This window comes from Balaenoptera ricei, chromosome 16 (genome assembly GCF_028023285.1).
Source record: "Balaenoptera ricei isolate mBalRic1 chromosome 16, mBalRic1.hap2, whole genome shotgun sequence".
Lineage (NCBI taxonomy): Eukaryota > Metazoa > Chordata > Mammalia > Artiodactyla > Balaenopteridae > Balaenoptera > Balaenoptera ricei.
The window spans coordinates 65,349,774-65,375,893 of record NC_082654.1 but is presented as its reverse complement, the minus strand read 5'-3'; the positions used below and the strand labels follow the sequence as shown (position 1 = coordinate 65,375,893).

At 43.9% G+C, this 26,120-nt stretch overlaps 1 protein-coding gene across 3 annotated transcripts in view; it reads left to right on the top strand.

Annotated features, from left to right (window-relative positions):
• Positions 1–26,120, top strand: part of STOX1 (storkhead box 1) — a 51,945-nt gene that overhangs the window by 12,168 nt on the left and 13,657 nt on the right. Inside the window, exon 1 of one of the 3 annotated variants that reach the window (XM_059899479.1) lies at positions 20,520–20,608. The exons of the other annotated variants lie outside the window; for them this stretch is intronic. The gene's annotated coding sequence lies outside the window, so the exon portion shown is untranslated. Of the gene's footprint in view, positions 1–20,519; positions 20,609–26,120 lie in introns of those variants that run through there. 3 annotated transcript variants of the gene reach the window in all.

Here is a 26,120-nt window from a genome sequence, read left to right as displayed (position 1 = left end):
AAGTCTCTCACATCCTTAGTTAAATTTATTCCTAAGAATTATATTCTTTTGGTACTATTGCAAATGGAATTATTTTCTTAATTTCCTTCTCAGATAGTTCCTTGTTAGTAAATAGAAAGGCAACTAATTTTTGCATGTCGATTTATATCCTGCAACTTTACTAAATTTGTTGATTCATTTTAACAGTTTTTTTGTGGGGTTTTTAGAGTTTTCTTCATATTTGATCATGTCATCTGCAAATAGATAATTATACTTCTTCCTTTCCAATTTGGCTGACTTTTATTTCTTTTTCTTGCCTAATTGCTCTGGCTAGGAGTTCCAGGACTATGTTGAATAGAAGTGGTGAGAGTGGGCACCCTTGTCTTGTTTCTGATCTTAGAGGAAAAGCTTTCAGTTTTTTCCCATTGATTATGATATGAGCTGTGGGCTTTTCTTGTATGGCCTTTATTATGTTAATTTAATTAAGGTTAATTTAAGGTAATGTTCATGGAATGGAGAACTTAATATTTTTTAAATGTCTATGCCACCCAAAGTGACCTACAGATTCAGTGCGTTCCCTATCAAGGTCTCAATGACAACCCTGAATAGCCAAGACAATCTTGAGAAAGAAGAACAAACTGGAGGTATCACACTCCCCAATTTCAAACTATATTACAAAGTTACAGTAATCAAAATGGTATAGTACTGGCACAAAAACAGACACAGATCAATGGAGCAGAATAGAGAGCCCAGAAATACGCTTATATGATCATTTAATCTCTGACAAAGGAGGCAAGAATATACAATGGGGAAAAGACAGTCTTTTCAATAAATGGTGTTGAGAAAACTGAACAGCTACAGGCACGAGAATCAAACTAGACTACTTTCTCACACCATTTACAAAAATAAACTCGAGGGATTTCCCTGGTGGTCCAGTGGTTAAGACTCTGCGCTTTCACTGCAGGGGGCACAGGTTTGATCCCTGGTCAAGGAACTAAGCTCCCACATGATGTGTGGTACAGCTAAAAAAAAAAAAAAGAAAGAAAGAAAAAGAAATGACAAAAATAAACTCAAAATGGGTTAAAGACTTAAATGTAAGACCTGAAACCATAAAACTCCTAGAAGAAAACATAGGCAGTACACTCTTTGATATCAGTCAAAGAGCATTATTTTTTTGAATATGTCTCCTTAGGCAAGGGAAACAAACTACATCAAACTACTAAGCTTTTGCACAGCAAAGGAAACTATCAACAAAATAAAGAGGCAGCCTACTGAATGGGAGAATATACTTGCAAATGATATATCTGATGAGGGGTAATATCCAAAATATACAAAGAACTCATACAACTCAACATCAAAAAAAAACAACTCAATTAAAAAATGGACAGAGGACCTGAATAGACATTTTTCTAAAGAAGACATACAGATGGCCAACAGACACATTCAAAGATGTTCAACATCACTAATCATCAGGGAAATGCAACCAAAACCACAGGGAGATATCACCTCACACCTGTCAGAATGGCTATTATCAAAAAGACAACAATGGGAATTCCCTGGCGGTCTGGTGGTTGGGACTCAGTGCTTTCACTGCTGGGGCCCGGGTTCGATCTCTGGTTGGGGAACTAAGATCCCACATGCCATGCGGTGTGGCCAAATTAAAAAAAACCAAAAAACAAGTGTTGACGAGGATATGGAGAAAAGGGTACCTTGTGCACTGTTGCTGAGAATGTAAATTGATACAGCTACTATGAAAAACAATAGGGAGGTTCCTCAAAAAATTAAAAACAGAACAGCCATACCCTCCAGCAATTCCACTTCTGGGTATTTATTCGAAGAAAACAAAAGCACTAATTAAAAAAACACTAATGTTCATTGCAGCAGCATTTACAATAGCCAAGATATGGACGCAAACTAAGTGTCCATTAATAAATGAATAAATGAATGAATAAAGAAGATGTGTATATATATATATATATATATATATACACACACACACACACACACACATATATTCACAATGCAATTTTACTCAGCCATAAAAAAGAATGAAATCTTGCCATTTGTGACAACATGGGTGGACCTAGGAGATATTATGCTAAGTGAAATAAGTCAGACAGAGAAAGACAAATACTGTATGATTTCACTTACATGTGGAATCTAAAAAACAAAAAAATTGGGAATTCCCTGGCGGTCCAGTGGTTAGTACTCTGTGCTTTCACTGCCAAGGGCACGAGTTCAATCCCTGGTCGGGGAACTAGCATCCCACAAACCGTGCTGCATGGCAAAACAAAACAAAACAAAAAATTAACAAGCGTCACAAAACAGAAGTAGACTCATAGATACAGAAAACAAACAGATTGTTGCCAGAGGGCAGGGGGTTTGGGGGAATGAATGAAATAAGTGAGGGAGACTGAGGTACAAATTTCCAGTTACAAAATAAATGAGTCACAGGGATGAAATGTACAGCGTAAGGAACATAGTCAATAATATTGTAATAACTTTTTTTTTTTAAGGGAACTTTATTTATTTATTTATGGCTGCGTTGGGTCTTCGTTGCTACACGAGCTTTCTTTAGTTGCAGCGAGCAGGGGCTACTCTTCATTGCGGTGCGTGGGATTCTCATTGCTGTGGATTCTCTTGTTGTGGAGCACGGGCTCTAGGCACATGGGCTTCAGTAGTTGTGGCACGAGGAGGGCTCAGTAGTTGTGGCTCGCGGGCTGTAGAGCGCAGGCTCAGTAGTTGTGGCACACGGGCTTAGTTGCTCTGTGGCATGTGGGATTTTCCCGGACGAGGGCTCGAACCCGTGTCCCCTGCATTGGCAGGCGGATTCTTAACCTCTGTGCCACCAGGGAAGCCCTAATATTGTAATAACTTTCGTGACAGATGGTAACTAGACTTTGGTGCTGATCATTCTGTAATGTACAGAAATATTGAATCACTGTGTTGTGCACCTGGAACTAACACAGTGTTGTAGGTCAATTATACTTCAATAAAAATATAAATAAATTGGGACTCCCCTGGTGCTTCTACTGAAGGGGGTGCAGATTTGATCCCTGGTTGGGGAACTAAGATCCCACATGCCATGTGGCACGGCCAAAAAATGAAAAAAAAATTTTAAAAATAAATAAATAAATTTTAAAAACTTTAAAAAACTCAATGGCATTTTTTTAAAGAAATGAACAAACAAAAATTCTAAAATTTGTATGGAATCACAAAGGACTCTGAATAGCCAAAACAGCCTTGAATGGGAAAAACAAACCTGGAGGCATCACACTTTCTGATTCTAATGTTATGAAACTACAGTAATTAAAACAGTATGGAACTAGCATGATGGCAGACATAAATACCTGGAACAGAATAGAAAGCCCAGAAATAAACCCACACATGTATATAGTCAGCTGATTTTTGACAGGTGTTCTAAGAATACAAAATGGGGAAAGGATAGTCTCGTCAACAAATGGTGTTGGGAAAACTGGATATCCACGTGGGAAAGAATGAAGTTGGACTCTTTCCTTACACCATGCACAGAAATCAACTCAAAATGGATTAAAGGCTTAAATATAAGACCTGAAAGTGTAAAACTCCTAAAAAAATAGAGAAAAACCTTCATGACAGAGGCCTTGTAATGATTTCTTGAATATGACTCCAAAAGCACAGGCAGCAAAAGCAAAAATAGACAAGTCGGACTAAAGCACAAACACCAGATATTAACAGTTGCTTTGTTATCTTTGGTGTTGATCGTGGCTGGGGTGTTTGTGTGTGTGTGTGTGCACACATGCACTTGTGAATGTTTTTATATTTTTAAAGTATTACTTTTTTTTAAAGTACCTGTTATTTTAATTTGATTTTAACTTAATGGGTTGCTTAGGTAAGCACTACATGTAGATATGTCCTTCCTGATTTTTACATAAATGTTAGCATATTACATGTATCTTTTTTTCTTGGAAAGAAAAGATTTCTAAAAAGGTCATTATAAAAAGTGAAAGTGTAAATGCAAAGATGTTAATAACGTTGGTCTAAGTGTGTGCAGAAACACTAACTCTGTGACTTGTAAATAAGTATTATGTGAAAGAGAGTTTCCCAGCCAAGTTAGTTTGGAAACCACGTTTAAACAGGTTTCATTACTGCAAAGACTTCTGGGAGACCTTGGTATGCTGACTGTCTACATCCAGGAGGCAGGAGAAAAGTCTAAGTGCTCCAAGTTTATTCTACCGTGGAAACTTCTTTTGCCTATTTCCTTCTGGTGGAGATGTTTGAGGCGTTCTTGGGAGACTCTGGGTTCCTATGAAGCATCTCCCTGTGGAAGTAGTTGATCAGCTTATTGAGTAGGTCCAGAGGCCTGTCCTACAGAGGGCCACTGTGTGTGAGCAGCAGTGATGGGGGGATAGAGAGAGACAAAGTAAAAACTGCCAAAGCATCCCTCCCCTAGGCAGGTATGAGTATTGAGGATGGAGGATGGGGCTGGGCCATGGGGAGCCATTTGAAGAATATTAATCATGTGACCTGAGGCAGAGTTTTCCCCGCACTCTGATCCTGCAGTCCTTTCCTTATAAATGTCAGTCACCATGCTTGCCTTGCTCCGAAGTTGTTGTGGGATTTGGATGCGGAAATGCCCTATCCAGGAGATGTTATACCCTTCCAATGCCCCCCCGCCCCCCCACACACGATGGAGGTTTCTAGAAGGGGTAGAGTTTGCCTTTCTTGAGTTCACAGGTTTCCTGGATCAGAGGGCGTTCAGTGGCCCCCTGGAGGTTCAGCTAAATTATGCTGGTAGGAAAGTCAGACTTTAAGCTTTTACAATGCAGAGAACTCTTTAGATTAGCTAAGTTTTTACAGATGAGGAAACAGAAACTGCTTGCCCAAGATCATTTGCAATATTAAGCTTGTTACATGATAATTGACTTCAAAAATTTATCTGTTGGGGAAAAAATGTGCAAAATGATCCCCTTCTTGTTGATATAAGGTACCTACCTAAGGCTCTGCACCATTTCTTTAACAGTTAACTAAGGATAGGAATTCCCTTGTGAGATTCTTTAAAAATTACAACAGCTCTTGTCCCCTCCAAGTCTAAGACCATCAGTTTTAACTATTCATTTGATGGAAGGGTCTAGCTATACAGAATTTTCCATGGCTGATTAGTCTTGCATAAGTGCAGTTACTTATAAATTATATTTATTTATTTAAAATTATTTATTTATTTATTTATTGGCTGTGTTACGTCTTCGTTGCTGCACGTGGGCTTTCTCTAGTTGAGGCGAGCGGGGGCTACTCTTAGTTGTGGTGCGCAGGCTGTTCATTGCGGTGGCTTCTCTTGTTGCGGAGCACAGGCTCTAGGTACTTGGGCTTCAGTAGTTGCAGCACACGGGCTCAGTAGTTGTGGCTCGCGGGCTCTAGAGCACAGGCTCAGTAGTTGTGGCGCACGGGCCTAGTTGCTCCGCGGCATGTGGGATCTTCCAGGTACAGGGCTCGAACCCGTGTCCCCTGCATTGGCAGGCAGATTCTTAACCACTGCGCCACCAGGGAAGCCCTATAAATTATATTTAAAAAATGAAATATTTGCCTTCTTTTCTGGGGGTTCAGTGAGGTGTAATTTACATACAGAAAAATGAACCTTTTTAGGTGTACAGGTCTGAGTTTTGACAAATATAAACAGTTTGTAATCACCACCACAATTAAGATATAGAATATTTCCATCACCACCCAAATTCCCTGATGACCCTTTGTAATCAATCCCATCCTTCTACCCCTGACTGTTGGCATGTGCTGATCTGATTTCTGTCTCTGTAGTTTTGCCTTTTCTGGAATGTCATAAATGAATCATACAGTGTGTAGCCTTTGTGTCTGGCTTCTTGCACTTTGGATAATGCTTTTGAGGTTCATCAATGTGTGTATCATTAATTCATCCCTTTTTGTTGCTGAGTAGTATTCCATCACATAGATGTTCCACAACATGTCCTAGATGATGGACATTTAGGTTTGCTTACAGATTTTAGTGATTATGAATAAAGCTGCAATAAACATTTGCTGACAGGTCTTGGTGCGGCTGTATGTTTTCATTTTTCTTGGGTAAGTACCTAGGCATGGGATTAGAGGGCTGTTTTCCAAAGTGACTGTACCATTTTGTATTCTCAACAGCAACGTATGAGTATTCCGTTTCAGCTTTGATATTGTATTTGATTTGGTTTGATTATTTTTGGCTATTCTAATAGGTGGATAGTGGTATTTCATTGTGTTTTTACTTTGTATTTCCCTAATGCATCTCTTCATGTGCTTATTTGCCATTTGTATCTTCGATGAAGTGTGTGTTAAAATCTTTTGCCCACTTAGCAAAAAAAAGTTTGTTTTTTTCCCTTATTGAATTGTAGGAGTTCTTCATACATTTTGGATATGTCTTTTATCAGATATGTGTTTCGCAAATGTTTTCTCCCAGTCTGTGGCTTGTCTTATTATTATTTCTTTTTACCAGAGTCTTGGGAAGAACAGAAATTTTTAATAAAATCCTATTTATCAATTTTTAAAAATTGTGTGTTTGTTGTGACCTATCTAAGAAATCTTCGCCTAACTGAAATCACAAATATTATTGTCCTATGTTTTCTTTTAGAAATTTTATACTTTTAGGTTTATGTTTAGATCTATGGTTGCATTTCATGTAAATTTTTGTGTACAGTGTGAGTTATGGGTCAAGGCTTATCTTTTTTTTTTGCATATGTATGTCCAATTTTTCAAGAATCATTTATTGAAAAGGCTGTCCTTTCTCCGTTGAATAACCTTGGCCCTTTGTCACATATCAGTTGACCATGTGTGTTGGTCTATTTCTGGACTGTATTCTGTTCTTTTGATCTATATGCTTATCATTGCACTAATGCTACACCATCTGGATTACTGTAGCTATGTAGTAAAACTTGAAATCCGATATTGTCAGACTTCCAACTTTGTTTCTTTTTGTTTTGGCTATTTTAGGTCCTTCCCCTTTTCCATATACATTTTAGACTCATCTTGTCAATTTCTACAAAAAAAAAAAATCCTGCTAGGATTTTTATTAGGATCATGTTAAATCCATGGATCAATTTGAGGAGAATCCACATCTTAACAATATTGGGTCTTCTGCTGTATGGACACAGTATATCTCTTTATTAAATCTTCTTTGTGCCTGACTGTTACAAATGTCAATTTTGACCTTTGACTTATGGAGTCTTTGAAAGCCTTCTGTGAAACCAAATGGCTTCTAGATACCAAGGAGTAAGCAGTGCAGGTACATGAGGTTCTGGAAACCCCAGAAGACCCATTTAAATTCTCGAGGGGCACAGAGGCACTGAGGATCAAAAAGGGACAAATCCCTTGGGAAGAATTAGAAAATTCATATCAACTGAAAGGAAAAATATTTTGAAAGGCAACAAAGGATGACCCCAGTTTAACATTTAAGAGCATTAGCAGATACATGTTTGTTGTGGTGGCTTGGGTTGTTGGGGAATCTGTTGTGTCAGGTCTGGGGTGGGTTTGGGGATTGGAGGGTAGACATATTCTCAAGTCTTCTTTTCCTCTGCCTGTATCCTCCCTGGAATTGATCAAGACCTTTCCTTTAGTTGTTTATCAAGGACCATGCTAGGCCAGCTCTGACCTGGGTGTCAGGCAGGGAGGGCACAGTGAAGGGTGATGAGTCTCCTTGCCCCAGGAGCATAGGCTGAGCAGCATTTCCTGCACTGGAAAAGATATGTCATTTTTCTTTTTTCTTTCTTTCTTTTTTTTTTTGAGAATTTTATTTTGTTTTATTTATTCTCTGGTGGCACAGTGGTTAAGACTTAATGCTCCCAATGCAGGGGGCCCAGGTTCGATCCCTGGTCAGGGAAATAGATCCCACATGCATGCCGCAACTAAGAGTTTGCATGCCACAACTAAGGAGCCCGCAAGCCGCAACTAAGGAGCCCTTGAGCTGCAACTAAGGAGCCCGTCTGCCGCCACTAAAGACCCAGTGCAACCAAATTAAAAAAAAAAAAAAGTTTAAAAACAAAATTTTTGGCCACGCAGCATGCAGGATCTGAGTTCCCTGACCAGTGATGAAACCTGCACCCCCTGCATTTGAAGCGCAGAGTCTTAACCACTGGACCACCAGGGAAGTCCCGTCTGTCATTTTTCTACTCATATCTCCTGCAGGGCAGAGGCAAGGAGCCCACCCCTATTCCCTACTAATCGACCATAACTGAAAGGTGCTAATTCCAGCCAGACTTCAGCCAGGTCAGGCGCAACCCAGCTTTACTTCCCCTTTCACCTAAGACCAAGTAAAAGGATCAGACTGAAGAGAACCGGGGCACTCAAGGCATGTCCCCACCTTGTTTTTGGGTGTGTGAGGCCTGTCCCATCTGATTGGGCTGTACTCAGAAACAGAAAGCTAATTAGGGTGGAAGCTTAGCAGGATGAGGTAGGTATGTTTGTCCCTAGAATTTGTTTCATGATTGTTTTTTCATCCCTGTTCTCCAGATTTTGATTCCTACTGGAATACAGGTTGAAAAATTACCAGCAAGGAGCAGTTTTGATGTTTGCTTTATTTTGTATGTTTGTTTTTTTATTTGTCACAGCCTTCGCCAGAATCTGTTTCTCTTAAACTTCCCGTCATCTGACTCTCCACAATGCTAAGAAAAGAGAATAAAGAAATGGTGTGCCCTTTCAGTGGTAATTGTGTGTCACATAAAATGGTCCATCTCTGGAGAGCAATAGCATTTGGTGATGGTGCTTTTCAGAAATCCCAGGGCTGTGTTTTGTCCTTAAAACTGAGCTTAATTGTCTAGACCTGCAGTTGCCCATAGTTACATTAACTGGTTGAAAGCCCTGGTAATAAAAATAACTTTTTTTTTAGTATTCTGTTATAACTGAATCAAAGCGCTGTAGAGATTAGTGGTTACTTGTGCCTTTATAAAGAAAGTTGAAAACAGTCTTTTCAAAAGCAAGCCTGGTTCTCGAACCCAGGGTACTTCACAGGTGGTGCCTTCTGTTTCTGGTCTTACCCTTTCATCCCACACAGTGGATTAGGCCATTATTTTAGGGCATTGTTTTCCAAAGTGTGGCATGTATAGCGTTGGTTGTGGTAACAGAATTTGATATAGATAGACATTTAAACATTAAACATTTTTTTAATGAACTAAGGCATACCTTCTACTTAACAAATGGCACCGATTTTCTACTTAAAGTAGGAACAGAAAGTTTCCCCAGTAATTATAGTAATACAGTTGATTTGGAGATAAATATTATATATGTGGATAGGTCCCAAATCTCAAAGGGGACCCAAATGATTTATCTCTAGGAAACAATGGACACTAGGGTTTCTAAGACACTTAACTTTTCTTTTTTAAAATTAATTAATTAATTAATTAATTTTTAGCTGTGTTGGGTCTTCGTTGCTGCGCGTGGGCTTTCTCTAGCTGCGGCGAGTGGGGGCCACTCTTCATTGCCGTGTGGTGGCTTCTCTTGTTGCAGAGCATGGGCTCTAGGCGTGCGGGCTTCAGTAGTTGTGGCACGTGGGCTCAGTAGTTGTGGCGCACGGGCTTAGTTGCTCCGCGGCATGTGGGATCCTCCCGGACCAGGGATCGACCCTGTGTCCCCTGCATTGGCAGGCGGATTCTTAACCACTGCACCACCAGGGAGGTCCCGACACTAACTTTTCAGCTTCACTAAACTGTAGGGAAACCCCTCATGGGTTTTGTGTTGCACAAGTTCCTTTGGAGTTCAATTCTGTGTTACACACTCATTTTAAAGTTGACACTTTATCAGTAGCTGAGATTCCATGACATCTTGTTTATTTATACTTAGACTTTTATGTTGTTTTTCCAGTTACACAGGTTGGAGGCATAGAGAATGAGGGGAAAGCAGGAAGGGTGAGAGAGAGGTGTTTTTTCCTTCTGACACCTACTAATTCTCGGATTCTCTGCAGATGCCAACTGGGTGTTGTGCAATTAGCTCTGGGTAGTTACTGTCAGATTCCACAGGTTTCAGTGTTCAGTCCCACAAGACTGTCCCCACTTCAGACGCCAGTTGAAAGTATTAGGTTCCCAGGTTACCAGCACTTCTGTCCAACTTGGCTACAAAGTCAAGAGTTCCTACCACCACCCTCCCCAGGCTCAATAATTTGCTAGAACAACTTAGAACTCAGGAAAGTGCTTTACTTACTGTTACCAGTGTATTATAAAAGACACAACTCAGGAACAGCCAAACGGAAGAGTTGCATAGGAGGTATAGGAGAGGGGTTCAGAGCTTCATGCCCTCTAGAGCACCAACCCAGAAGCTCTCTTAACTCTGTTGTGTAGGAGTTTTTATGGAGGTTTCATTACATAGATATGATTTGTTAAATTATTGGCCATTGGTGATCAATGCAGTCTCCAGCTCTTTACCCACCCCCAGAGGTTGGGGAGGGGGGCTGAAAGTTCCAGGCTTCTAATCAGGGCATGGTCTTCCTGACAACCAGCCTCCATCCTGAGGCTATCTAGGGGCCTGCCAATTACCTTTATCACTCAGGAATTTCCACAGGTTGTAGGAGCTCTGTGCCAGGAACTGGGGACAGAGACCAAATATCTTTCTGGGATATGATAAGGGGGAACAGGTTTCCACACGAAGTCAAACGCAACTCCATCCTCATCCTTGCAAAAAGGATGGAAGAGGGAGCCTCAACATTCTAGGACCTTTGACCGCACCATTAGTAAACTTAATCATGTGGGTCTTGACTCACTTTCTAATGTAATTGTCCTCCAACTGTGGCAGTAAAAAGTCATTAAATTTTAAAATCTTTTGATTAGAGCATTGTTGGTTTTTTAATATCCATCTTTATTAATTTTATCTAGAATGCACACATGTGGTATTCTGGGTCAAAGACAGATTATTCTTTCATCACTTTAAATATGTTATCACACTGCTTTCTGGCCTATATTGTTTCTGGTGAGAAGTCAACTGTTAATCTGTTTGGGGCTCCCTTGTATGTGATGGATTTTTTTTTTCTCGTTGCTTTCATGATTTTGTTTTTGTCTTTGGCTTTCAGTGTTTTCTTTCTGATGTGTCTATGTGTAGAATTATCCTACTTGAAGTTCTTTGAGCTTCTTGGATGTATAGATTATTTCTCAGCAAATTTGGGAAGATTTTACTACTACTCAAATATTTTTTTTCTGCCCCTTTCTTTTTCTCCTATCCTTCTGGTATTCCTCCTTACACATAGTCTGATGCCTTTAAAGGGGTCTTACATTTCTCTGAGCCTCTGTTCATTTTTCTTCATTTTGTTTTCTGTTTTAGGAATGTTTATGTAATCTCTGTTGATCTAACCTCAGGTTCACTGATTCTTCTGCCAGTTCAAATATACTATTGAGCTCCTCTAATGAATTTAAAATTTTGATTATTGTACTTTTAAAATTAATTAATTAATTAATTATTTTTGGGCTGCGTTGGATATTTGTTGCTGCGTGTGGGCTTTCTCTAGTTGTGGCGAGCGGGGGCTACTCTTTGTTGCGGTGCGCGGGCTTATTGCGGTGGCTTCTCTTGCTGCGGAGCACGGGCTCTAGGCACGTAGGCTTCGGTAGTTGCGGCACGCAGGCTCAGTAGTTGTGGCTCACGGGCTCTAGAGCGCAGGCTCAGTAGTTGTGGCACGTGGGCTTAGTTCCTCTGCAGCATGTAGGATCTTCCCTGACCAGGGCTTGAACTCGTGTCCCCTGCATTGGCAGGTGGATTCTTAACCACTGTGCCACCAGGGAAGTCCCAATTATTGTACTTTTTAACTCCAGGATTTTCATTTAGTTTTTAGTTTCTCTTTATCAACAGTCTCTATTCAGCAAGACATTGTCTTCATACTTTATTTCTTTAAGCATGGTTTCCTTTAGTTCTTAGAACATATAATGGCTACTTTGACATCTTTAATTTGACATCTGGTTGCTTTCATAGGCAGTTTCTGTTTCTACTTTTTGCTTGCATATGGGTCATGGGTTCCTGGTTCTTGGCATGTCTTGTGATGTTGAAAACTGGACCTTTTAGGTAATATAGCAACTCAGGATACAGATTCCTCTTTCCCCTCTCCTGGACTTGTGTTTGCTTTTGTGACTTGACTAGGCTATATTAGTGATGTCTGTTTCCCCTGCAGCATGAAGCCTTTGATATTGCTTCTCAGAGAGTGCAGCCTTGGTCATGCACATAGTCCCCCTGGGATGACAGTGGTTTTAGCAGGGCTCTGTTTGTCTTTTGTCCTGATCTCTTAGTTGTCTGCTTCATTTGGTATTACACCACTCTTTTTTTTTGGCTGTGCCATGTGGCATGTGGGATCTTAGTTCCCCAACCAGGGATCGAACCGATACCCCCTGCAGTGGCACTGTGGAGTCTTTTTTTTTTTTTAATGTTATTTATTTATTTATTTATTTTTGGCTGTGTTGGGTCTTCGTTGCTGCGCGCGGGCTTTCTCTAGTTGTGGCGAGCGGGGGCTACTCTTCGTTGCGGTGCACAGGCTTCTCATTGCGGTGGCTTGTCTTGCTGCAGAGCATGGGCTCTAGGTGGGCAGGCTTCAATAGTTGTGGCACGCGGGCTCAGTATTTGTGGCTCGCGGGCTCTAGAGCACAGGCTCAGTAGCTGTGGCGCATAGGCTTAGTTGTTCCGAGGCATGTGGGATCTTCCCGGACCAGGGCACGAACCCATGTTCCCTGCATTGGCAGGTGGATTCTTAACCACTGCGCCACCAGGGAAGCCCTAGCTCATTATTCTTTTTTTTTTTTTTTTAATGTTTTTTTTTTTTAAATTTATCTATTTTTGGCTGTGTTGGGTCTTCGTTGCTGCACGCGGGCTTTCTCTAGTTGCGGCGAGTGGGGGTTACTCTTCGTTGCGGTGTGCGGGCTTCTCATTGCGGTGGCTTCTCTTGTCACGGAGCACGGGCTCTAGAGCGCAGGCTCAGTAGTTGTGGTGCGTGGGCTTAGTTGCTCCATGGCATGTGGGATCTTCCCGGACCAGGGCTCAAACCCGTGTCCCCTGCATTGGCAGGCGGATTCTTAACCACTGCACCACCAGAGAAGACCCCTAGCTCATTATTCTTAAGAGGAGCTGTCTTTAGGAGTGCCTTTAGGCTTGAACTTTCCTACACACTTTTCAAATAAGGTCCGTTCCTTTGGGAAGTGCTTTGAAACTTTTTCTTATGGACTGCCTCTCCCTCCTGGGCAAAATGAGCCACTGCTCTGGGTGCTGGGCACAAGGAGAAGACCAGCTTGCTTTCCCAGGGTGGAACCTATGCCCTGTGAGTGAGCTGGGGTGAGCGTGGTTGGAGTCCCAGAATTCTTGGGCTGCTGTTCCTGGGATGGAGTCAGGACGGGGTGGGTAGAGACTGGGTAGAGGAAGGGAACCCCAAATCTCTCAGCCACACTCACCAGGAATTTAAATTTAGCCTCTTTGGCTTGGAGTTGGAGGGGATGGAAAATGCTGGCAGCTTACCCCTTCCAGCGAGATATGGTAAACCTTGATTGGGAGCTGAAGAGAGGGAGCCCTGACTTCTTGGCCATATTTGCCTGAAGTGGGACTTTCATCAAGCTGAGCTGAAGTGGAGGGACACATGGGGGAGGGAGAAGGTGGTGGTCCAATTGCCACAGACTCTCAATTCTCTTACCAAGTTTTACTAGATTTTCTTGAATGAATGTTTCCTTGTTTGGTGCATGCCCTTAGAAGAATTTCCAGAGACTTTGAATAGTGTTTTATGGTTTCCACCAGCTTTGTTTTGCTAGGAAGTGGTCCATGGAGTTCTTCACACTGACATCCCGAAGTGGAACCAGGTTAATTATTACTTACATAACAACTACATCAGTCCTGGGGCAGCTCCATGAGAAGCAGTTGGAAAAACCTCCCACACAAGTGGCTGCACATTCCATAGGTGTGGGAGTGAGAAAAATTGATTTTCCCTGCTTATACACAGAAGTTAATTGCCCCTCCTTCCCTTCCTGAAAGGAGAAAAACCTTTGCTATTTGGAGACAGGATGGAAAGCACTCTGGGTTCTCTAACTTTTTGCAATGTAAACACATCTTTCCAGGAGTCAGATAAGCTCCAGTTTTTTGACCTAGAGATGTCTCCAAGGTCCTGGGCCTCATTTTCCCTTGAAATATAAACACATACCTCCAGAGTTGGGTGAGTCCGTGGAGTTCGCTGTCTGTATAGTTGCAAATTAATTTTCTAAGACTTGCTCTTAGCCCAGGATCCCAAGTTTTCAGAAAATTTATTTAAAAAACCCCAACTCTGCAGAAACACAAAACTATTTTCTCTCTACCCCACGTTTCCACCTCTGGTGTTTCTCCAGAGTTGGCTACTGGTAAATTGTCCCATACCATGCCACTCCATTGGTCATTTTGTTTTAATCTGACCAGTGGGAGCTAGGACTAAATCCATCGGGTTTGTCTTATATAACTTTATTTTTGGCTGTGTTGGGTCTTCGTTGCTGTGCGCGGCCTTTCTCTAGTTGTGGCGAGCGGGGGGCTACTCTTCGTGGCGGTGCGCGGGCTTCTCATTGCGGTGGCATCCACTGCACCACCGGGGAAGTCCCTGGGTTTGTCTTAAACAGCACTTACCCAGCAGAACTCCCAAGGGCAGAATGAGGTCAGTCCCATTGTATTGGTCTTAGTTTCAGCCTCCAAGGCTCCTCCTGGTTTTAGTCAGTTGAATGCATCTCATTTACCATAAAGGTCTACCTTAGAATGTGTGGTGGCTTCCTCAGGTTTCTGTACTAACGTTGCCTACCTGGCCCAAGGCACACACCCAGGTAGAGCAGGATATATTAATACTTAGCACAGACTTTGCCATGACCTGCAAGAAAGAAATCTGTGGCAAATTCTGTCATCCATATCACTGGCCCCCGTGAGTTGCAGCTGCCCTGAATGCCTTTGAGGCTGAGGCAGGGTCATGAATCACATCAGCTAAAGTGAGGATAAATTTCATACCATTTTTCTAACGGAACAACTCACATTGGAGGTAAGCTTCCCACAGAGTACATATCTGAGGGCTACTTGGTCTACCTGGGGTATTTCCTTAAAGAGCATCTTTTGTGGTTTTTCTTTGGCCACGTGGCATGTGGGAACTTAGTTCCTCGAACAGGGATCAAACCCACGCCCTCTGCATTGGAAAGGAGGAGTCTTAACTACTGGACCTCCAGGGAAGTCCCTGGGGTATTTCCTTAAACCCTTGAAAGTTTCTGATAACCATCTCCAAATGTAAGTCAGTGTTTTTACCAGAGATAAGTTAATGCCTGCATTTCATGCATACAGCCCCAGAGGGCACACATGGCACCCCTGGAAACAAAGAGTTTACAATTATTAGGGCCCCCAAGTGAGACTATACATCAGTTAGGCAGCACAAGTGGGCAGGATGCCTACTGGGGCCTCCGACCTCCCACCAGTTGATAAGTTTGGGCACTCTGCACTTCAGCCCAAATAATTCAGCTCAGTTCAGTTTTCAGTGCAGTTTCAAGCAGTCCTGCTTGCTCGTGCCACCAGTGCATCTGTTCCTGCGGTGCAGGTGACATCTGGAGGTGTTCTTCACGTAAGCACAGGAGCCGGGCCCGTCCCCTCCTGTCTGGTCAGTGTCAGGCAGCGGTCAGCTGGAATTTGGGAGTGTTCATAGCAGCAAGGAGGGTGGGTAGGAAGGGGGGCGCAGGGCAGCTGGTCGGGAGAGCAGCGAGGGGCGGCCTCCTTCCGGGAGGAGGGCTCCAGGAGCAGATTCTGAAAAACAGAGATTGGTCATCCCTGCCCCCACCGTGCATCTCCCCGGGTCTGAAGTTTTCCCTTCCCTTGCTTTTTTTTTTTTTTTTTTTTCCCTTCCACTGTTACAAAATCTGTGTGTCTCATTACTGTAATTTCACAGGTTTCTTCCATCCTCCTCCTCTCTCACCCAGACCTTTCCTCCAGGAGGGTGGGTGCAAGAGAGGCAGAAAGCCTCCCCACAGAACGTTTTCACACAATTTAAACAGACTTAATTATTAAATCTAAATCTTCTAAGACCCTTTTCAGGCAAGCTGATCTGGGGTTATTGTTAGGGGACAGGGAAGAAGATACATTATGTCCAGAAGAATGGTCAGGGCAGAATTTTGAATTAAAAAAATTTTTGAAATAGATCTATACACGGCCCCTGCCCTTAGAGGGAGGATCAGCCCTCCCTGGTGAAGGCTGCATTGAAGAGTCAAGCTGCCGTACTGAGGTGTAAGGTGAAAGGTGAGTCAGACCAGCAGCTGATTGGTAGTGACCACTGCCCGAACCAGAAAAGGCACAAATCACCCCGACAGCAAAAATCAGAAAGACCGAACCCAAAAAGCCAACAGCAGTGAGATCTTCCCAAGGGGGTGGATGGGCCACGCTTCTTGTGGTTTGACCTTCCTCGTCTTGCAGCTTCCCTAGGAGTCCCACCAGGAAAGAGTCAGGCTTTCCTGATCGGCAGTGACCTCTTCAGAGGACAGGCCTTTCCATAGGCTTCTGTGTGCTGTGCAGACAGGTCCACAAGCATTCATGGTCCATTTCCACAGCTCACAGCCCCACAAGAGGGTGTCTTTCTTCCAACAGTTTCAGAGTCCGAGTTCAGCTCACGGAGCAGGGAGACCACACTTCTTTTCAGCTTAGCAGAGCGTGAAACCACAACAGGCTTCATTCAGTGAGCCTGGCCCAGGCAATTGAGGGAAACCTTGTGAATCCATGATTCCCTCTGACCCCTCCCCAAACCAGCAGCTTTTCCTTGCTTGGGGCAGCAGAGGGGATAGCTGCCCCTTTCTTGTGCAAAGCTAAAACGCTGCTTGGCTAGCAGGGCTTTTCTTGCAAGGACTTTTTTTTAAAGCTCCTTTCACCTGTCAGTCACAGAGTTGACCCACAACTTCATGATACACAAATGGGTGATCTGATTTCCGCAAGAGCTCACGAGCAAGCTTAAAAGCCACTTTTCAAACAGGCATGTATCTAGGAACCATTAAGTGTACCTTAATCTGGAAACTGTCTCCCTTCTCCTACTCTCTTGGTGTACTCCCTTTCCTAAAGCAAACATCGTAGCCAAAATCCAGTACAGGGACTTGTTCTGTCTGCCACACCTAGAGTCCATTAAGATTTCAGACCTCCAATTTGATGGTAAGAAGCCAGCAGCTTTCTCCTCACTGCCAGAACCTCTGGGTTAAGAGGAGATGATCCCTCTCAAGCACTTATGACAAGCATATAACATCCAGATCAATTTCTGCCATACAGTTAGAGGCTGCGGCAAAGAAACCAATGCAAAGCCATTTTTAAACTCTTTTTTCCCCACTGCAAAGTTTTGCACAAACTCCTAAACGTTAAAGTCAGCATTTACAGGGATAAAAGTCACAGCTGCAGGGAGAAGCTGTTTCCTCACAGCTAGTGGGGAATGCAGAAGGGAGGCAAACTGCAAGCTGCAGGGTGGCATTTTATTTATTTATTTATTTGGCTGCATTGGGTCTTAGTTATGGCACGCAGGCTCTTCGTTGCGGTGCATGGGCTTCTCTCTAGCGCATGGGCTCTCTAGTTGTGGCGCACGGGCTTAGTTGCTCCGTGGCATGTGGGATCTTAGTTCCCCGACCAGGGCTCGAACCCTCATCCCCTGCATTGGAAGGCAGATTCTTAACCACTGGACCACCAGGGAAGTCCCAGGGTGGCATTTTAGAACAGTGCTCTCCTTTTGCCCCTTTGGCCTATGTGAGAAGGCTCCAGGACTTTTCTGCTCACTCACCGAGGTTTTGCTCTGTATTCCTCAGTATCTCCATTCACCCCATGTCCCGTGTCCCCTCCCCACATGGCTCCATGGTGCTGGTATCCAATAGAGCTCTCAATATTCCAGTCTCCCATCCACTCCCATCTCCCCCTGTGTAAAGGGACTCGTGTAGTGTCTTCTGAAACAGGAAGATCAGCTGGGGTAGAAAAGGAGCTAAGGATCGGAGGGGAGCAGAGAAGTGTCTTCAAGATAGCAATGCAGACTCTGTCCCTGCGGTACTGGGCAGCTTAGCTGTGTGGTCCTCCTAGACTTGCTCTGGCTGTGGAGCTAATTACCTCCCTCCTCTCCCCCTGTGGGAGAGAGCAGCCTAAGCTTCTCCTGTCCCACCTAGAGTCCACCTTTAAGAATTTCAGGGTCCAGTCAGAGGAGAGAGCAAAATCCCAAAGTGCCATTAGGCTGCCGTTTTTCAAGCCTATCTCCTAACACCCGGCTAACAAACTTCCTAATCCTTTCAACAGACCTGCTTCTGGTTCCCATGGATCTTCTTCAAATCCTGCTAACCAGCCTCAGGGCTCTCATCTATCTCTCCCAGTAAACCATGAGACACACAGGATCCCATCATCCTTGCTACCAGAATTGTTGGGCCTTTACTATTCATTTTTATTAATTTCATTCTCAATGCACATAGATATTCTAGATCAGACAGGTTAGATAATTATTTATGCAATAATTTAAAAATAATAATATTATGTAAGTAATTATAACTGCATCAGTACCCCTTGCCCCAGTGCTTATCTGGGCGATGCGATGAAAGCCAGATGGAAAAATCTCCAGCAGGGGTGTCAGACACTACATGGGTGAGGGGTGGAGAAAAGTGAATTTTCTTTGCTTATGTGCAGGAGAAAGAGGCACCCGCTTCCTTCTCTCCCAGAAAGAGGGAGAAAAACCTTTGTTGCATGGAGACAGGATGGAAGGATCCTGGGTTCTTCCTCTAACCTTCTGGAATATAAATACATCTCTGCAGGAGCCAGAACAACCCTGGTGACTCCAGTTTTTATGACTTAGAGCTGACTCCAAGGTCTTGGGCCTCATTTTCCCTTGAAATGTAAACACACCATCAGAGTTAGGTAAATCTCTCTAGAGTCATCTCACTATACAGTTGTAAGTTAACCTTGCTGAGGATCCCAAGTTTTCAGCATCGTTTATCCAGAAAGCCCCAACTCTTCAAAGTCAGAGATTCAGCTTGTCTTGCTAACAGTTTGCTCCACTGGACCACATTGGGAGCAGGAAGGATGCACCACTCCCAAGACCCAGCGGTTTGTGCCGCTCCAGGCAATTCCACAAGAACTGGCTTTGCTCTCCTGCCATGTGAGCTTCAGCACCATGCATTGGGCTGCCAGGCTAAAGCGTGAGGCGGCAGCGAGAAAGGGAGGAGGCAGCTTGGGCAAGAGGGTCGGTGAGTGAGCAGGCGTTGAGGAAACCTTCCGCATGTGGGTAGTGGGAGTACTTTGTGTGCAGCGCTCGGGGGAGAGGATATGTCTTGCGTAAATAGAGAACGTCAGTGTTAGAGTCCTAAAAAGGAAGATGAGGGGGCTAGGGAAGCAATAAGCTAGGAAGCAAGTGTATTTAAAAGGTATGTTGATAAAAGCTACTTCCTCTGGAGAGAAGAGGGAGGAAGAATCTGTTCCTTCCAGAGGCTGGGGAGGGAGGGGCCGGCCTGATGCCAGGAGCTACAAATACCATCCCCCAGGACGCCTCCCTCTCCCAGGGGCCCAGGGGGACCCAGGAGGACCCGGGCTCGAGGTGGCATGTGCTACTGCTGGTAACTGGCTGAGCTCTGGCTCCCTCCTGTCCCCCTCCCACCCTCAGTTTCCTCCCCCTCTGATCAGAAAGCCCGAAGGGTCCAGAGGTCCTGAAAGTTGCCAGGAGCCTCCTGATTGGGGTCTTTGCTGGAGTGAGGTCCTGGATCCCTGGCCGATGGGTTGCGGAGGGGTGGGGCTTCCGAGGCTGGGAGCCGGGCACACACACACAAAAATAAATAAATAAAATCAAAAATAAAAGGTATGTTGGAGCCCCTTTTCTGGGCTGAAACCCAAGAGAGCGAGGAAGAGGGAGCATGTGCATTTGTTCTGCTTGGGGTTAGGGGGCCATGCCTGTATGGAAGGCAAAGGGGGGGTCGGGTAACCTCTGCAGATGGACCCTAGCGGCTTCTGCCTGGACAGCCTCACCACACAACGTGCACGAGGCCACACTCTTTCTCCCAGAACGTAATCTGAGAAACCGTCTGGCTGCCTTGGGTCAAAGGTGCAGTAATGGATGGCTTAGTGAGAAGTAGGTGGTCAGCTCCTAGAAGCAGTGACCAGATGACCCTCACATGTAAAGATCATAGTGAGCAAGACCTACGGCCTCTTTTAAGATTTCTCAGGGTGGTGGCCTTTACATTTCATTCCTAAGGCAATGACCTTGTAGAAATATGCTAAAGTCCTGCTGAAGTACAGTCCCATCTGCCCAGATGTAAGATGAAGCTTTCCTGTGCTGAAGAAAAGGAAATTCACAATCTTAAAAAGTTTATGTCTTTTCAAGTTTCTAACAGCCTAGAAATGCTTCTTAGTAGAATACATTTATGTGAGTTGTATCCCCGGAGTGGCTTTTATCTTTTAAAAGTTAATATTTCAGGGGGCCAAAAGATAGTCTGTAGTCAACTTGAAAGCAGGTGGAGCATAGCAGACAGTCTGGGAGAAGTGAAAGAGAGTGTTGATGCAGAAACTCAGTGATGCTTTCCAGGTTTGGTGGGAGAGAGGGTGGCTGACCCAGGCAGAGCAGCCTGCTGGGGGGCCTGGCGAAGCACCTGTGGACCCTGATAAGCCTCCCTGGCTTCTGGGCAGATCCTGTTCATTTTTCTGAGTCACCCAACCCTCACCTCCTTCAGTAGGAGAGGAGCAGGTAAGGCTGCGGTGTTTGTGATGCTTTTTTGTAACGTGTGTGTGGGGGGTAGAAGGTAGCATGGTGTGTATTTATCTCATGTTGCAAAGTAGAGCCCTGTCCCAGCTCCCTTCACACCACAGAATCCAGTCCTCTTTGGAGCGGGAGGCCTCTGCTGGGCTTAATCCACCACCACGCGGACCCACATGCAGAGACTTGGGGCCTGGGTGGGTCCAGGCACTTTCAGGAGTGAAGACAACTTTTCTTCAACAAATGACAGGGATTACTCACCCCTCAAATATAAGTGGGGGTTATTCATTATTTGCCTCTTTAAATCTTGAGTTAATCTTACATTGATGTTAACGGTGATTTTTTTTTTTAATGAATTTATTTATTTATTTTTGGCTGCATTGGGTCTCCGTTGCGGTGCGTGGGCTTCTCATTGCAGTGGCTTCTCTTGTTGTGGAGCACGGGCTCTAGGCGCACGGGCTTCAGTAGTTGTGGCGCGTGGGCTCAATAGTTGTGGCTCGCGGGCTCTAAAGCACAGGCTCAGTAGTTGTGGTGCATGGGCTTAGTTGCTCCGCTGCATGTGGGATCTTCCTGGACCAGGGCTCGAACCCATGTCCCCTGCACTGGCAGGCAGATTCTTAACCACTGCACCACCGGGGAAGTCCTAACGGTGATATTGACTTACTGGATCTATTTCACAAGACTTCCTTTCAGGAGAGATTGAAAGGCATCCCGTTCTTAGGGCTATAACTGTAGATACCCATTTTGAGATCGAGCTGTAACAGCTGTGACAGTTCTTATCTTCCTCTCTGTGATTTCTACATGCAAAAAGGATATCCTTTCTCATCTAGAGGAGAGTGCCACTGTAACCTTTTTAGTACAGATTTCCCCAGTTAAAAATTAGCAAAACTAGCTAAAGCTTCTGCTTCTCTTTCTTCTCATGGCATGCCCCTGACCTGACGTGATAAGGGAAAAGCAGCAGGGGCCCTGACACCTTTTTCTGTAAATATCCATCAGTGTGACATTCTAGCTTCACAGCAGTTAAGCTGTTGAAATAAAAGCATCCGTCTGGTATAAAATCCAGAAGCTTAATCAGGCCCTCGGCAAGACAAACATTTTGCACACAGCAGAAAATATGAGGAGGAGATGAATGTCTCTCTCAATACTTGACTAAGTATATTGGTTAGACATGTGTTGCAGATTATAGAAAACCCTCTAGAAATAGCATGAACAAATAAGGGGTAGATTTGCGTCATCACAAGAAGTTTGGAGGTAGGCAGCCCCTGGGGGCCAGCACAGTCGCTCAGCAAGGCTGTCAGACACCAGGGCTCTTTCTTTCTTTCTGCTTTGACTTCCTTAGTGGGTGGTCTTTTGACATCATGCTTGTCACCTCATGGTCACAAGGTGGCTGCAATCTCTTCAGAATCCAGGCTGGAAGAAAGAGTCAAGAATGAAAAGGTAAAATACGAGGGAAGGGCCTTTTCTTCATGAGGCCTCTTCTTCTGGCACTGGTAGCTGGCTGCCTGTATCTCGTTGACCACCATGATGATGTCACATGCCCACTAGTTTTAAGTGAGGCTGGGAAATTAAGTAGTATGCTTTCCTGCCTCCGCACTAGAGGAAGGCAAAGAAAAAGATGACTGGGAATGTGGGTTGAATGTGCCAACCTACAGTTTCTGCCACAAGGGGTCACAGTAAAGTACTACTGAATGGAAGAAAACAAGGCTAGCTGTAGGCCTTACCTACATAAATTGTTTTCTCCCAGGTGGGGAGAAGGTCATGGTCAGGACTGGTGTCTGATCAAATAGGCTATGGAAGTTGGGAAGAGAAGAGTCAGGATTGGCTAAGAAATCCATCCATGTGCAGAACTAGCACCCTACAAGAAGCTCTCCAAGTACTAATAATGACATGGAATGAGGGACGATCAACTTTAATATCCCTAATTTGGGAAGAGATGTTAAAGAGTGCTAATATCGGTAGGACTGATGTGTGTCAAATCTTATTCCAGGTACTTATGGATGTTTTCCCACAATAACATTTGAACCAAATGCTGTTGTTCATGTTGAACAGTCACTAATGAATACTCGAAGAGGGTACACAGTCAGTAAGTGGAAGTGGAGGGTTTGAGCCCAGGTCTGCCCAACCAATTCCAGGACTCTCTTATCCCATGTGGCCTTAGGTACCCCGAGGCCCCACAGGGACAAGTCTGGTTCACCTTCCTTATGATGATTGTGCCCAGGCATCCACGAACTTTTGAGTGGGACCAGGAATACTGAGTCCCAGTCCTACCAATTATAGCCCTCATACTGGGTTACGATTGCCTCCAACCACTGCTCTTCCTCTAGAACGGGAGCCCCCCTGAGGGGGAGGACTGTGGCATGTTCACTGTCGTATCCCCACTAGCTGGCATAGAGTAGGTGCTCAATAAATATTTGCTGGATAAGGAATGATTGAAGGACTGTGCCATTACAGTATCTGTATTATGAGTGCCTGATGCTACGCTGTGGTAGCCACTCGTTAAATTTTCCTTAAGTGGTCCATGTAGGAAGGAGACTGTATCTCCAACTGACGGGATTAGAGAACAATTCATGGGAGAGTCAGTCAGCATTGAGCCTGTCTTCGTGACAGGAGTTTGAAACACTGACGTGCGGGGAAGAGTGCTTTAGGTGGACGAAGTGGGGACAAGGTCGTAGAGATGGGAAAGTACAGACTATTCAGGGAGAGGCCAGTCTGAATGGAGAGAAGTCACAGCTGAAGGGTAATAATAGGTATCGGAGAAAAGGGATTGTTGCCAAATATGACTGGGAAACATTGGGTTAAATAAGCTAGGTTTTCTGTTACAATACTCAGAGCCTTTAACAATGCCCCTGTGACTCCAAGCCTCATTTCTCAAACATTTGGCCTTTGGGGCCCTTTTCTTGCAGAGCATTTCATGGAATGAATTTTCCACAGAACGCATTTTAGGAAATGTTGATCTAGTTCAGCTCCACATTTATAGACAAGGAAACTGAGACCCGAAGAAGAGAGGTGGCTTGTTCAGAGCCACATAGCAGAACTTGGATTAGAACCCGGATCAGATCACTTGACCTCCAGTATAATGCTCATTTGTAATGTGAAGACTATGTGTATATAAAGGACAGCTTCTTCCTTACAGGGAACTTTTATTTATCTGTTATTCAAACAACAACCTTGGTGCTAAAATTTCCCCCAGTTTTGTACAGTGGTATTTTATATTCATCACCATGATGCTGAGCAGAGATGAGAGCTGCTGTCATTGCCTGTGCAGCCTCCAGAATCTTGGGAAGAAGGTTCGTCTTAAATCAGCCCCATGTTTGCCTGGAGGGCAAAGAAAAGATGCTTTTTCTGTACAGCCATTTTTAAGGGGATACAGGGACTGCAGAAGTTTACAACCTGTGCTTCTCTCCTCAGCTTTTTCTTGTCCCCAGCCTGCTGTGGTAGGCAGAATGGGCCCCCAAAGATGTCCACATCCGAATCCCTGGAACCTAATATGTTACCTAATATGGCAAAAGGGACTTTGCAGATGTAATTAGGTTATGGACTTTAGGGAGATTATCCTGGATTATATGGGTAGGCCCAATCTAATCACATGAGCCCTTAAAAGCAGAGAACTTTCTCTGGCTGGAAGCAGAAGCAAAGCAACAGAAGGGCAAGTCAGAGAGAAATGAAGTATAAAAAAGACTCCATGCTGTCTTGAAGATGAAGGGGGCAACATGACAAGAAATGCCGGTGGCTTTAAGTTGCTGAGAGAGGCGCCATCAAAGGAACAGGGACCCCAGTCCTCAGTCCTACAACCACAAGGAACTGAATTCTGCCAAAAACCTGAATAAGCATGGAAGCAGATTCTCCCCTCCAATCAGAGCCTAGGCCCTGAGTCCCGGAGCAGAGGAACCAGTGGAGCCCATCAGACTTCTGACCTCTAGGCTGTGAGATAATAAATTTATGTTGTTTTAAGCCGCTTGTTTATTTTGACAGCCTTAGAAAACTAACACACCTGAGTAAAGTCATTAACATATCCAAAGTGGAAGCTGTGAAGGGAATAGAGGTTAGGAAGGGGCACCACTGGGCTGAGGGCTTTGGGGCTGTGTGTGAATTAGTTTTTAGCATTTTAAAAAAGATCAGTTGATTTGAGTCATTCACATCCTCCCCTCCCAGCCAGGCATCCCTGTATCTCTCTGGGAAGAGGCTGCTGGAGGCTCAAAGGGCTCTCTGATAGGGCCAACTACGTGTCTTTTCAAGCATATCTATGCGCTGTGACAACCAGATTCTGAGGTCTCCTTCATAAATGGCCCAAGACCTTTGCAACTCAACTGCTGGCCAATATTAGTGGATATATCACTTGAAATAAAGGGGCCTCTCATTTACTAATCCTGACAGGTTGAAGTGCTGTTATTAAAGATAGCACTAAGGGCTCCTGCTGGTGAACAGCCCAGCCTTCTCTGGGAAGCCTGTAGCTTTTCAACAGAGGGCATTTCCCAGAAGGGGAGCCATTTGTCTGGGGCTCCAAAATAAACATCACCATGCTGGAGAAGGAATTTCAGCTTCCATGGTAGATAACCCGACTACCCTTAGATCTACAGCCAGCTTCTGAGTCTTGGTACTCTTTTGTTTCTAAATGTGGAGGAAAGTGTTTGCATTCTTTTATTTTACTAAAATAAAAGGGAGACATGGAGAGGGGCTTGGCTTTGCTGGCCTGAAACCTTTCTTCTTTTTGTTCCCATTTTGTTTGATTTTCTGAACCTATTTAAGGTTTTAACACAATAGATCTAATTATTTAAAGTCATGGAAATTTTTGCACAGCATCTAATCTCGGATGAGACACATTGTTACAGAGTACTTTTCATTTTTTAAAAGCTCAGGATTAATTTTAATGTTAAAGAAATTTGGAAATTCTGTACTGGATAAAAGTGCAGTTTAAAATCAGGGAAGCTTCTTGGATTACTTAGGACAAAACATCCTTTTCTATTAAACTTGACTGTATCTGCAGGCTGTTTTATTCATGCTCTATTGTCATCTCTAAAGCGCGTAGAAGATGCTTTTCCCACAGTGTGATTCAATACAGGCGCCCAAAAAGATGCTCTCAGATTTCATGTGTCTGGGTAATTAGCTGAGTTCGAACGGCTCAGTTAAACCATTTGAAGGTCAATAATGCATGAATTTCTGGCAGACTGCCTAGAAGAGTCCATAAACACACTTGTGTAGGGACTAAACATGTTTTATTTTGTGTTTTAAATATGAAATAATGTTAGGATTAGTTTTGCCTAGAATTTAATTTTATGGCAGATTCATGTTTTAGTGTGACACAGGAAAGTTCTGATGTGAATCCTGTCCAAATTTCCAAAGAAATATTTCCTCTCTTTTGCATATTTGGTAGCACAGTTTCTTATGGACCTTAAAATCAAATTCAAGCACCCCAAATTAAAATGTCAGAGTTTAGATTCCATGAGGAGGCCCTCTTGGAATTTGTTTAGGTGCCTTAATTAAAAGCATAAGATAAGTGTAAATA